A 10,035-nucleotide genomic window follows, 5' to 3' on the forward strand; every position below is an offset into this window, starting at 1 on the left:
TTATTTGTAGCTGTATCTATTCCTATGGAACATACCTAGAGAAATAGCTCCCAGATCCAAATTGCTTTTGTCTCAGGATTCCTGATCCTGGAATGTTATGATTTACCATCTGAAGAGTGAAACAATATATTACCTTGTGGTGGCAGGAACAAAGGAGACACAGCTAAGGGGGAGAAGAGACAAAAATAAAGACTTAAGGAAAAGATAATAGCAATAAAAATAAGTTGCTGTCACATGATTTACATAGATTCTGTGCTACACATTTTGCTATGCTTTTAAAAAAGCATATTTTCAGTATATCAGGAAATACTTATTAAATAAGTGCTTTTTAATCTTTGATTATGAAATATTTTATATAGTATCATAAGTAAATGTTTTTAAAATAACATCTGTGTGTAAGAAATGAAACATTATCAACAGCTTGAAAGTCCTCTACATCCCTTTCTTGAGGCATCAACCTGATTTCCATCGTGTCCAAATGTAGGTACAGATCTGAATTTTGTGTTTCTTATTTTCTTGCTTTTCTTTATCATTTGGCCTCATGTATATGCATCCTGAAACAATGTATTTAGCTTTGCTTGTCTTTATACTTCATATAGATGGAATTAAATTGCATATATTCAGTGATTTCCTTTTTTACTCAACCTTATGCTTGTGAGATGAATCTATGTTCTGTGTGTATGTACTTGGGGCTTATTCGTTTTCACCATTGTGGACTTTCTGATGATACCTGACTTTATGTATCCATTCATCTATCAATAGATACCTGGGTTATTTGCTATTCTGTTTTTTCCATGATTAAAATTAATTCTGTTATAATATTCTTGAATGTATCCTTTGATCAACGTGTGTTAGTGATTTTCTTTTGCCCATAAGTGTTTCCTGGATTTGTTTTCACTCTACAAGTTATTTCTATATTGTTTTCCAAAGCAACTATACACACACACACACACACACACACACACACCCATCAGCATTATTAAAAAGAAATTTCTTTTGTTATATTTTTTCAATTTTTCACAATTTGGTGGGTGTGAAATTAAAGCCACATTGAAGTTTAATTTGCATTTTCCCAACTATTAAAGGAGTTGAATATTTTTTCATATGTTCATTGGCTATTTGTTTTCCATATTTCTTGAAATATCAGTTCATATTTGTTGTCTTTTTTAAACTACTGATTTTTTTTCTTAAGGATTTTTAGTGCTTGTTTATATATTCTGGAAGCTAAGCCTTTGTCCATTATGCACAACAAATAACTTCTTTCATTTTGTGGCTTATTATTTAGGTTTCTTTATGGTATCTATTAATTAGCAAAAGTTCTTATCAATCTTTCCTTTATGGCTAGTACTTATCTGCCCTGTTTATGGAAATATTACTTATCCTGAGCTCTGAAAATAGTTCATATTTTCCTTTAAGTTTTGGCATTGCCTTTCATATTTAATTATTTAATCCACTTATGTAGTAGAAACACATTTTATTTTTCTACTTGTACCAAAAAGGCTACTTTTCCATCCAGCTTCGTAGTTTGGTGGAGCCATGGGAACACGTACTGGGCCCTAAAATCTCTTGCAAGATCCTCAGTGCTCCCCATCTGCCAGCTGGCTGCAGAAGACACAGAGGATAACTAAGCCAAGGGGATGGCAGAGCCACTAGATAAAAGGAGCTGGATCTGTGAATGACAATGGAGATCAGAGCATTGACATACCTCTCCCCCACAAATATACATTGGAATGTGACACAGATAGGAAATAAACCCGTTTCATGTGAATCCATTGTAATCTGTGGAGGTAACAAAAATAGCATGTCCAGCTAATAAAACCTACGAATTAATTTTTGTATGGTTAAGAAAGATGCAGTTCATTGCCTCATGAATAAACAGTGGTCCAAGTTTCATGTATTGAACACATGCAGCCTTTCCTCATTGACCTGCATTGCCATATCTGTCATATATCAAGTTTCCAAATATGTTTGGGAATACACCTGGAGTTTCTATTCCATTCCAAGCATCTATCCTTGTACCAGTACAGATGGTTTTAGTTACTGGTGTTAGGATAAATCTTGTCATGTAGCAGAACAAGAATCTCCACTTTATTCTGCTTTGTCAAGAACTTCTTGTCTTGGATGTTCGCTCTTCTATATAGAGTTTAGGATCAGCCTCACAAATTTTATGAAAAACTTTATGAGATTCTTTTATTGAAGTTGCTTTGAAGCAATAGATAAACTGGGGGAAATTGACATCCTCATAATATAAAGGCTTCTTACCCATTTGTTTGTACTTACTTGGTGTTTTTCAGTTTAGTTTTATAATTTTATCCAGAAAAGCATGAAATCGAAAACTTAGATAGCATTTGTGGTAGGCAGAATAATGCCCCTTCCCCAGTCCCCAAATGTCAATGTACTAATTCCCAGAACCTGTTAATATGTTACCTTAAATGACAAAAGGGACTTTGCAGATGGGATTAGGGTTAAGGACTTTGAGATGAGAGGATCCTGTTTTACCCAAGTGTATCCAATTGAATCACATGAATACTTAAAAGTGAGGACCTTTACTGGCTGTAATCAGAGGAAGATGTGACTGCAGAGAATGGTCAGAAAATATGCTTTGAAAATGGAGGAAGAGGAACATGAGCCAAGAAATGTAGGTGGCCTATGAGAGCTTGTAATGGCAAGGCGAAGATTCTCCCCTTAAAGCCTCCAGAAATGAATGCAGTGTTGCTGACATGAAGATTTTAACCCAATGAGACCTGTGTCAAACTCCTAGCTGCTAAACTGTAAGATAATAAATTTATATTCTTTTAGGCCATCAAATTTGTGGCAATTTGTGATGGCAGGAATAGAAAACTGTTCAAGTATTATTATTGGTTGATACAATTAGATATTGTTCAAATTTACCTGTATATTTGTCATTTTTATTGCCAATGATTCTTTTTGAATTTTAGACCCTCCTAGGTGATGATTTGGCTCTGTGACCCCACTCAAATCTCATGTTGAACTGTGATCCTGAGTGTTGGAGCTGGGGCCGGATAAGAGGTCATTGGGTCGTGGGGGCGGATTTCCCCCTTGCTGTTCTCATGATAGTGAGTGAGTTCTCACAAGATCTGGTGGCTTAAAAGCGTGGAGCACTTCCCCCTTAGCTTTCTGTCTCTCTTCTGCTCCACCATAGTAAGATGTGTTTGCCTCTTCTTGGCCTTCTGCCATGATTGTAAGTTTCCTGAGGCATCCCAGCCATGCTTCCTGTACAGCCTGTAGAACTGAGTCAATTAAACCCCTTTCTTCATAAATATCCCAGTCTCAAGTAGTTCTTTATAGCAGTGTGAGAAGAACCTAATACACTAGGATGAGCGTTTTTCTTTCTGAAGTGAGCTTTAGAAAGTAGTTGACTTAGCATATGTTTATGAAACACTTAGGTTCTTTGTTTGCCTTTTGTTTGTCTTTGTTTTCGAAAAATTTCAGAGTGTGTAATTTAATGTTGACAATGTTTTTCTCTCAGTACTTTGAAGATATTCCCCTCTTTCTCATTCAAATATCAGATATCTGACTAATTAATTATTCTTCATTAGGTATTCTGTCTTTTCTTTCTGGCTACTTTTAAACTTTCTCTTTGTGGTTTTCTTTATTTTCACTGTATTATTTCTAAGTGTATTTCTTTTTACTTAAGCGTTTGGGGATTTGTTTGCTTCTTGAGTATGAAAATCCTTGTATTTCTCATTAGTTATCTCTTCAATGTTTTGTCTTCACAATTATCTCTATTATCTTTTTTTTATTAATTTTTTATGCAACTCCATGTGTTGAACTTTCTCACTCAGAGTTCTATACTCTTAACCCAACATTCATATTTTCTATTTCTATGTCTTTCTGAGCTTCATTCTGGATAATTCATTGTCTCTGATAGTTTGAAAATGGATACAGTTAAATTGAGATAACCACTAGTACAGTCAGAATTTGGGTTTGGAAGTTACAAGATGAAGACTTAGAATTCAAAGTTCTTTTTTTTAATTATTTTTTGAGACAGGTTCTAACTTTGTTGCCCAGGCTGGAGTGCAATGGCACAATCATAACTTACTGTAGCCTCCATCTTTTGGGCTCAAGTAATCCTCCCATCTCAGCCTCCTAGGTAGCTGGGACTACAGGTGTGCATCACCATGCCTGGCTAAATTTTTTTATTTTCTTAGTAGAGACGAGGTCATGCTATGTTACCCAGGCTGCTCTTGAATTCCTGAACTCAAGCAATCCTCCTGTCTTGGCCTCCTAAGGTGCTGGGATGAAAAGCATGAGCCACAGTGCCCGGCAAGAATTGAAAATTCTAAGACTCTAGATAAGAGAGAGGAAAAGGTATGGAGTAGCAAATACTAACTAAGTATGGATAGTAGGAAGGGAAGCAGAAAGAGCAGGTTTTGAAATGTTTCAAGTCATCATTTAGAAAATTATTTCTGAAAAGAGAATAATGGGAAACCTATATGTAAAAAAAGTTTTGTTCAATCTCCTACTCTGACAAATAAGTAAAGAGAGCACATCCTGCTTGAATTTTTCTCTGCTTTGTACCAGAGAATAGATGGCATTTTAAAAAATGGAAGAAAAGTCTTGACTAGTAATAAAGTTTATTAGCTAGGCTTTACAATTTAAAGGTTAAATGTTAAAGAAGGCACTATGAACACCTATAGATATGTAGGGATAAAGGAGAGTCACTACAGAGGACTAAAGTGTACAGACATTGCTTTCATAGTAAGCATGAGTGTTTTCTTTATATTTTGATTTGTATTACCTAAGTAGTGGTTCGAAGCTGCATTTCTTTGCAAAAAATAAAAACATCACATATGAAGTCAAAACCCCTTTACTATCCTCCTCAATTTTAGAACATTCATCCTAGAGGAATCATGATGTAGATTTTCCCTAAATATTTACATTAAAAGGTGCCCCGATAAAGCATATGAACTAATTGTATGTGTACTGTATATGTAGTTTGTATATATGTGTTTCATATAAGATTAGAAACATAAGTAGATGCCACCCACTAGAAAGCCAGAATGAAACTGGTAATATTCTAATCAGGAAGTAACCAGGTCCCAAAAAAGGACTGACAGAACAAAGGAAGCTGCTAAAGTTGATAAATGAGTATACGTGGAAAGAGAAAGATTTGAAAGTAAAGATAATGCCAAAGATTTGGGCTTAAATACCAGGATAGCAGCTGGTGATTCCCTTGGTGTTTAGGAAGTAGGGCAGTTGGGAAAATTTTAAATGAAACAAAGACATTTGTCTGAGGCATGCTGATTTGAGGTGGAAATGACCTCAAATCTGATTTAAATCTTTAATCAAATAATAGTCTTCTGTGGCTTGAAATGTACCTTATTTGACTATCTATTTAATAAGTAATCTATCCTACTGAATATTGATATCTATTTATATCCATCCCAGTCATCATTATATTCAAAATTTCAAAATCTTTAAAAAGTGTTTCTCTAATTTTTTTTCCTTTAGTGGACATTCTTTAAGAATTTACTATTTAACTGTAGTGTTGAACAGTAAATTTTTAATCTGGACAGTTAGAGTTGTGTAACCTCGGTCAAGTCATTTGCCTTCTTGTGGTAAGTGTGCTGTTTAAACAAAGAAATGTAGGCTTCCTTTCCCATCAACATTGAAGACTAGGTATCCTAACTTACCCTTCTGCTGAACGCAACTAAATACTAAACAATTCTTTTTTAACTCCTTAAGTGCATTAATAATATGACTATAAGACAAATAAAAAACTAAGTGAAGTCAAGATTTCAGAAGTGTTCCTATGTAAGAGAATAAGAGTAAGTTAGAAACAAACCAGATTCCTTCCTCCCTACACCCCACGCTCCACCCCCTGCCACTCAGAATGCAAGGAAAATAGCATGATGGTCAATAAGAGAGAAAAAAATTCTCCTTTGAAATTTGCTAAAGAAATGCCAACCCTCAGAGCTTATAAGTCAGTTTACATTGACTGGGTTCTTCAAAAATCTTAAAATGGCGTGCCAGAAGCAAATGCAAGTGCTCCTTGGAGGAATTTACCTCAATCATAGGTCTCAAAGAATTTTAACAGATGATGTTTCACATGAGATAACATATGACAGAAACAGACTACAAAAAATGGCAGATACATAAATTATCAATTATGGATTATAAACCAACCATGTTAAATGTTTAAGAAATAAGACAGTAGCTTGAAAGTATGAGCAGGAAAAAAGGAAATATAAAAAAGGAACAAGCATTTTTGGAAATGAAAACAAGTAGAACTAGAAATAAAAATTACAATAAATTTAAAATTCAGTGGATTGTACTAACTACACAATAGATTAAATTAGAGAAACAGTAAGTGTACTGGAAGGTGGATCTGAGAAATTATTTGGAATGTAGAATGGAGACACAAAGAAAGAGGAAATATATAGCAGTGATAATAGAAATACAGAGCATAGAGTGAGAAAATTTTCCTTTTAAAAAAGAAAAAGAAGAGAATTGATATAGCAGAAGCGAGATTTGAAAAATTTCCACAAACAATAATCCACACCTTCAAGAAGCTCAGCAAATTACAAGCATAAAAAAGTTCGTACCTGACAAATCCTACTGGAATTGCAGAGGCCTACTTGGTCGAGACATTATTTTAAAAGACCCATTACATTAACAGAAGCATTGCTAAACCAGGAATTAATGAACTCTACTGTGAAGGGTGAGATGGTCAATGATTTAGGTTCTGAAGGCTGTATAATATCTGTCACAAATATTAAACTCTGCCATTGTAGCAAAAGCAGCGATAGAAAATGTGTAAATTATTAGGCATGGCTGTGTTTCAATAAAGCTTTATATACAAAAACAAACAAACAAAAAGATGATGATCCTGATTTGGCAGGTGGGTCACAGTTTGCTCACCCCTAAGTTAGACTGACATCTAACTCCTCAACAACAAAAATGGGAGACAGAGGCAATAGAATATCTATAATGAAATGAAATAAGACCAAGGCCAACCTGCCTTTCCATAAGCAGCAAAATGTCATTCAAGAATAAGGTAAACAGTGGCTCACACCTGTAATCCCAGCACTTTGGGAGGCTGAGGAGGGTGGATCACGAGGTCAGGAGATCGAGACCATCCTGGCTAACACGGTGAAACCCCGTCTCTACTAAAAAATACAAAAAACTAGCCGGGCGAGGTGGCGGGCGCCTGTAATCCCAGCTACTCAGGAGTCGGAGGCAAGAGAACGGCGTGAACCCGAGAGGCAGAGCTTGCAGTGAGCCGAGATCACGCCACAGTACTCCAGCCTGGGCGACTGAGCAGACTCCGTCTCAAAAAAAAAAAAAAAAAAAAAAAGAAATCTGATAGATTTTTCCATCAACATAACTTCACTGAATAAAATTCTTAAAAATGTAACTTCAGGCAAGGGGAAAAAGTGATCTCAGATAAAGAAATAAAAGATAAAGAGCAATAAAAACAATATATGAGTAAGTCTAAATCAGTATCAACTATGTAAAACAAAGATAAAGGTATAACAAGTATATAAACAATAAATAAATACGATAGAGCTAAAATTTCCAATGATAATAGCATTTACTGTGAAAGGAGTGACTGGAATAAAGTGCTCTAAGTTCTTAAATTGTTCAGAATAAGGATGGAAATATTGATAAACTTTAGGCTATAATATTGATATAAGTAAATTAAATGTGTGTAAATGTATATAAACTTTCTAAAGGAAGCACTACATAATAGAAGCAGAAAAAGGAAACCCAAACAAGTAAGGGAGAAATATGTGTTTTAAAAACCTACTATAAGAAAGTCAAGAAAGGAAAGAAAAAAGTCATAGAAAGAGACATACGAAAAGGACAAAAAATGTGGTAGAAACATCTACATACATAAGCAGTTAGCATTAATATAAATATACTGAATGCTCCAAATAAATAAAAATGGTAATGCTGGTTTTTAAAAAGCCACCCATTTACTACCCTAGGGAAGAGAGTAATCTGAGCCTAAAGCAAGCAAAAGGGAATAAATAGTAAAATTTAAAGCAGAAATCAATGAAATTACAAAGACGTAAACAATAAGAGATTTTTTGTTTTTGTTTTTGAGACAGGGTCTCACTCTGTCACACAGGCTATAGTGCAGTGGTGATCATAGCTCACTGCAGCCTCAAACTCCAGTTCAAGTGATCCTCCTGCCTCAGCCTCCCAACAGCTGGCACCACAAGTATGTGCCACCATGCCTGGCTAAATTTTGTATTCTTTGTAGGGATGAGGATCTCGCTATGTTGTCCAGGTTGGTCTCAAACTCCTGGGCTCAAGCAATTCTCTCACCACAGCCTCCTAAAATGCTGGGATTACAGATGTGAGCTACTGCGCCCAGCCTAAGAAGAGAATATTGACAAACCACAAACCTCATTCTTTGAAAAGATTAGTACATGTATTAGCCTAAAGAACCAGGCTAACCATGAAAAAAGAGAGAAGACACAAATTACAAATATCAGATGAAAGAAGGTCATTATTACTGATCCCATGGATATTAAAAGGATAAAAAAATAATACCACAAACAACTCTACGCTTACAAGTTTGATAACTTAGATGAAATGGACCAATTCCTTGAAAGACACAAAGTACCAAAATTCACAAAGAGAAATAGATAATCTGAATAGGCCTATGTCTATTTTTAAAATTATATCAATAATTCATAATCTTCCCCCCAAAAAAAGCATCAGGCCCAGATGGTTTTATCGCTAAATTCTACCAAACATTTAAGGATGAAATTACATGTACCAATTTTTCACATTCTCGTCAAGAAATAGAAGCAGACAGAATATTTCTAAACTTATTATATGAAGCTAGAATTAACCTATACCAAAGTCAGACAAAGACATTACAAGGAAGGATAACTAAAGACAAATAGCTTTCATGAACACAGAAAGCTAAAGTAATCTTTTGTTAAAGATTTCATACAAAATCTTTAACAAAATATTCATAAATCAATTTCAAAAATGTATAAAGAAAATAATATGCTATGATAGAGTGGGATTTATTCCAAATGTGCAAGTCTGGTTCAAAATTCAAAAATCAATCAATGTACTTCACCAGTTAGGCTAAAGACAAAAAAAAAAAGTCACATAATCATATCCATTGATGTGGAAAAAGCATTTAACATAATCCAACATCCATGCATAATAAAATTCCTCAGCAAATTAAGAATAGAGGAGACTTCCCCACTTGATAAAGAAAATCACAGAAAGACCCACAGTTAACATTATACTTAATGGTGATAAACTAAATGTTTTACTCCTAAGACTGGGTACAAGGACAGGGCATCCTTTCTTTCCAGGTACCCATTCAATTTTTTGTGCTGGAAGACCAAGCCTATTCAATTATATAAGAAAAGAAGAGAAAATATATAAAGATTGAAAAAAAGAAATAAAATATCTTTATTTGCAGATGACACGATTGTCTATGTAAAAAATTTCAAAGACTTGACAAAAAAATACACACTCGTGGATCTAACAAGTGAGTACTGCAAGGTCACAAGATATAAGGATAACATGCAAAATGAATGTTTTTCTATATGCCAGGAATGAACAATTGGAATTTAAATTTTAAACAAACAAAACATTTACAATAGCACAAAAAAGAGAAAGAAATACTTAGTTTTAAATCTAACAAAATATGTACAGGATCTATATGTGGAAATTTACCCAAGTCTGATGCAAGAAATTAAAGAATAGGTAAATACCTGAAGAGATAGTCCATGTTCATGGAAGGAAGACTCAATATTATTAGTCTAACTTGATCTATAAGCACACTCCTAATCAAAATCCCAGGAAGCTGTTTCACATATATTAATACACTTATCTAAAATTTACGTAGAAAGGCAAAAGATCTGAGATAGCGGCCGGGCGCGGTGGCTCAAGCCTGTAATCCCAGCACTTTGGGAGGCCGAGACGGTCAGATCACGAGGTTAGAAGATCGAGACCATCCTGGCGAACACAGTGAAACCCCGTTTCTACTAAAAAATACAAAAAACTAGCCGGGCGAGGTGGCGGGCGCCTGTA

The sequence above is a fragment of the Colobus angolensis genome, unplaced genomic scaffold (genome assembly GCF_000951035.1).
Source record: "Colobus angolensis palliatus isolate OR3802 unplaced genomic scaffold, Cang.pa_1.0 Scaffold201, whole genome shotgun sequence".
In the NCBI taxonomy this organism is placed as follows: Eukaryota; Metazoa; Chordata; class Mammalia; order Primates; family Cercopithecidae; genus Colobus; species Colobus angolensis.